Below are 5,000 nucleotides of genomic sequence, written 5' to 3' on the forward strand. Positions count from 1 at the left end.
ATGGAAGAGAACCCTGTCCAGTACTACACTTGTGTACATCAGTCTTCTGCAGAAGGCCCTGAGTGAGTCAAGCTCACCTTTGCCTCAGCTGACAGCATTGGAGAAGAGACGACAGTGTCAGAATTCCCCATGTTGCTTTTCCAATGCTGTTTTCTTTTGACCAAGCATTTCTGAATTCTGCAGAAGTCAGGAGGAACAGATCCATTCTCAGTTTTAAGAGACTAAAGCTCTGGTGCCTGGGTGGAGTCCTCTGGCTCTTTAGGAGTCACGCAGCCTGTGTGTGATGGTTACAGGGTGTACATGTTGGCTGGGAAGACACTGGGTGCTCATTCTCTTCCTAACATGTATAGTTCTTCTACTTTTTAAATAAGAACAGAGGTTTTCTATGCAGCCCAGGTGAACTCCCAGTCCCCTAATTCAGCCTTCCAATTGCTAGGATTATGAATATGTGTTTATAGTTCTACTTGTGAGAATTTAATAGAATACAGTCAACCCATCCAGAAAAGCTCACTTCAGTTTTGCATTTCTTAGCATAGCAATGAGGCTGGCTATGTTTCACAGCCATCTCTCCACAGCCTTATCCGTGAACACCTAAGGTGGCTGCTTTAGTGAGATGAGCCGGGAGGTTTTGCTTCCCCAAGAGAGAGGACAAGAGTGAGCCAGGGCCTCTCCATCTAATAAAACCTGGGATCCACCTTCCTTACAGGGGACAGAACTGTGTCTAAAGAGTGTTTGGCTTTTGTCATTGTCACAGTAATCCCCTTTGCTGAATTTCCCCCAAATTCCCCTCAGACAGAAATCTGGAGCTGAACATCTTGACTGACATTTGGAGCTGAGCAAATTTTTGTCACGATGGATTATCAGACCCGTTAATTGCCACCAGTACAACCTCTATCCTCCCTCTCTATGACTGAAGGCAGGGCACTGCCTGTGGTGTGAGGCCCTGAATTTGAACCCCAGCAATAAAAAAAAGTGTCCCCAGGTATTAGCGAATTTTGCCAAATGGGAAAATTATCCAGTTGAGACTCATTGACACCTGGACCTTTAGTAAGCTTCCAATAAACTAAGCAGGGTTCTCTAGAGTAACAAAACTAATTGAATGGATCTCTCTCTGTCTCTGACTCCATTTATGCCTCTCTCTTTCCATATATATGATTTATTAGTGTTACTTGTGGGGTACAATCAAACTAATCCAACAATGGCTGAAACAGAAAGTCCAAGAGTCCAGTAATTGCTCATTCCACAAGTTTGGATGTTTCAACTGGTCTTCAGTAGATGCTGGAATCCAAAGAAGTAGGTTCTAATGCCAGTGAAGGAATGGATGTGTCAGCAAGGCAAGGGCAACCCAGCAAAGAACAAAAGAACAAAGAACAAAAGCTTTCTTCAGGCAAGTCCTTCATGGGTTTCTAGCAAAAGGTGTGGCCCAAATTAAAGATGTGCCTTTCCTCCTCAAGATCAGGATTATAGGTGTGTGTGTGTGTGTTTTCCTGACAGATCCAGATTAGAAGTGGATTTTCCTACTTCAAATTAACAACAACAACAACAAAGACCTCCATCTGGGGTTTTAGTTCTAGATATAGTCAAGTTGAGAACCAGAACTAGTCATCCCAAGTCCACCCCTTGTCAACTTGACACAGAATTATATCTTGTTGTGGTGATTAATTTTAAAATGAAGACAACAAACAGATCATAATAACACCTAAACATAATATAACTATACATATGTACAGCCCCAAACACATTATATATTTAAATAGGTCGTAATTACACCTAACATGATACAGTTATCCCTCATATAACCACAAACACTATAAATTTAGAATAGGTGGCAATGCCCCTTGAGAGACATTCTTTGAGTATCTCAAACTTAAATATGATAGTCAGTGGCATTCTCTTTCTTGATGTTAGACCACGTAATAAAGAATACGAGGAAAGGAAGCACAAGTGTCTGTACAAATGCACTCTTAACAAAGTACAACAGAAACACTCATGTCTACTATATGCCTTATTTCTGCAGCACATCACATGGCCTTCTCTGGTATTTATAACAACCTTCTTCTACTACCCATTCTATATTTCCTCCACCCTGGGCAAGAACCTTATCAGGCCTTGACTCTTTTCCTGTGGAAGTGACCCATCCTTCATTCCTGATAGGTCTGTGCCCTTTGTCATCCTGCCCACTTAGGCTGTTGTAGTTTCTCATTGACTTTAATCACAACACACAGTAGCACCTAGAAGTTCCCTAAAGGATCTCCAGTACTCCAGACAAAATTTTTCTTACCTCCATTGGGGGAAAGCAATCCAGTTTTTCCATGGTAGTATGCATCAATCACCCCTTCAAACACTGTTATTCCTTTCTTAGCCTATTGGTTTAAGGGCATTAGAAGCCCAAAGTAACCAGGGGAGAGTCTGAGCTTCCAGTTCAAAGGAATATTTGTTGTGACTCCTGGTAGGAGCGTTCCTCCCTCTGGAAGTAAAACTTCTAGGCCAGTAGAACTTAAGGTCAAAGTCACAGGAACAGAAAGCAAAAATTTTCCTAGTGGGTCACCAGGGGGGATAGTGAGTGAAACTATCCTTTTTTCCACCCTGTGATTCCTGGACCAAATATATTGGATGCTATTTCAAAGCATATACTGCATGCTGCAGAATCCTGCTTCATCCAGCCCTCTAGGCTGCTGCCACCTAATTAGTGCAGTAACTGTGTCTTCAAAAGGTCATTCCATCTTTCTATCAAGACATCTGCTTCAGGGAGGTGGGGAACATGGAAGACCAGAGAATTCCATGACCATGGGCCCATTGTTGCACTTTTCTGACTATGAAGTGAGTTGCTTGGTCAGAAGCAATACTGTGTAGAATACCATGACAGTGAATAGGGCATTTTGTAAGTACATGGATGGTGGTTTTGTCAGAACCATTATGTTCAGGAAAGGCAAATCCACAGCCAGAAGAAGTATCTTATCTATTCAAGTAAGGACAAAGTGTTGTCCTTTCCATGGAGGAGGTAGTTCAGTATAGTCAGCTTGCCACTAGGTCACTGGCTGGTCACCCGAGGGGATAGTGCCAATCTGGGCCTTAGTGTTGGTTTCTGCTGTTGTCAAATCTGACACTCTGGATCAGCAGCTGTATCCAGGTCAGTCTTGTTGAATGGGAGCCTCTGTTGTTGATCCCATGCATAACCCCATCTCTGCCATGTGGTCCCTTGTTCATGGGCCCATTGGTCGATGACAGGAATGGCTGGAGAAGGAGACTGACTGCCCACAGAAAGGGTCATCCTATCTACTTGGTTACTCAACTCCTCCTTGGCTGAAATAATCCTTTGATGAGCATTTACATGGAACATAAGTATCTTCATATCCTTAGACTTTTTTCTTCCCCAGATGTCTTTCTCACCAATTTTCCAATCATGCTATTTCCAAGTTCCTGACCATCCAGCCAATACAGCCCAGGAATCAATGAACAACTGGCCATTTCTCCTTCCAAACAAAATGTAGGACCATGTGTACTGCCAGAAGTTCCGCCTACTGTGAAGATTTCCCTTCACAGTGTCTCTCAGAGCTGTCCCAGAAAGGGGATTTAATGCTGCAGCTGTCCACTTCTGGGTGGTGCCTGTATAACATATAGAACCATTAGTAAACCTGACCTAGTCTTGTCTTCCTCAGTCAGCTGATCATGGGGAACACCCCATGGCTACAGCTCATGGGCCCAATTAAACCCATTATATTTACCTTGTCCAACTGAGCAACAGCATCTCTAACCCTAAGGTCTGGTCCAAAGAAAAGGGCTACAACAAAACTCTTCAAATGTGTTGGTGCCCTTCTCATCATTTTGCATCTTACAGGATTAGTGAGAGGAATGTCTATCTTCTGGGCCTTCTTAGAACTATTAAGTTTTACCCTGCGTGTTCACTCTAGCATTAAAATTTTCCTGACCCTTAAAATCCTCCCATCAATACTAAACCAAGGGATATCACACATCTCTAACTCCTTTTCAGTAGGCTATCTTTTGACAAATGCTTCAGCAAACCATTCAAACACATTTTGGCACCCTTTCTTTTTAATTTTGCAAACTTCCATACTAAACCTAGAATCTCTACTCTGAGAACCCAAATTAATAGACTCAGCCTGATCTAGTTTTGTGTTCCTTCCCACCATTATCCTACACAAAATCCATTCCCACATATAGTCCCCAGACTTCTGCTTGAATGTGTTGCAAGCTCATTAAACTCTTTAGTAGAATAGTGAACCTCCTCATGGACCACACTTTCTACCTCCTCTTTAGGAGCATGCTTTGCCTTGAATCTGGTTACATGTCTAAAGGCAACTATTGGTGGGCCCTGAAGGACATCAGAATAGTCTAGCCTGGCATTTCCTTCAGAGAAAGTCACCACTGCTAGTTAGCAGACAATGAATAATATCCTTAATCAAAGGTGAAAATAGCAATATTTCAAGTTGTAGGACACAGGGTGCTACTTCCTCAGTTGAGATAAACCCTTGAGAATCTGAAAGTTCAAAGCTCTCAGCTTCAGTAGAATCCTCACACACACACACACCCCATCCCAAGTTCCAGATTCCCATTCTTTACCAAGTAGTGCCCCACTTCTGTTCCAATTAGTGCCCTTACTTTAACCACTGACACACTTCCAAGCTGGGACTTGAATATTTGCTGTAATTCAGCCGAATTTATAATGAGGGCGAAGCAACTTGAGCTTTGTGGCTGTTGGAGAGAAGAATGGATATCCTAGCAAGGTGAGAGCAGCCAGGAAAAGAGCAAAGGCTTCTTTCTGCCATGTCCTTTATAGGCTTCTAGCAGAAGGTGTGGCCCCAATTAAAGGCTCCCTCCCCATGATCTAGATTAAAGACATGCCCTTTTCCCAGCTTGAAACATTTAGATTAGAGGTGTGTGTGTATGTGTGTGTGTGTGTGTGTGTGTGTGTGTGTGCCCACATGTGCATCTTCATAACTCAAAGATACAGATTAGAAGTGGATTTTCCTGCTTCAAAT

Source organism: Mastomys coucha, unplaced genomic scaffold (assembly GCF_008632895.1).
Source record: "Mastomys coucha isolate ucsf_1 unplaced genomic scaffold, UCSF_Mcou_1 pScaffold1, whole genome shotgun sequence".
In the NCBI taxonomy this organism is placed as follows: Eukaryota; Metazoa; Chordata; class Mammalia; order Rodentia; family Muridae; genus Mastomys; species Mastomys coucha.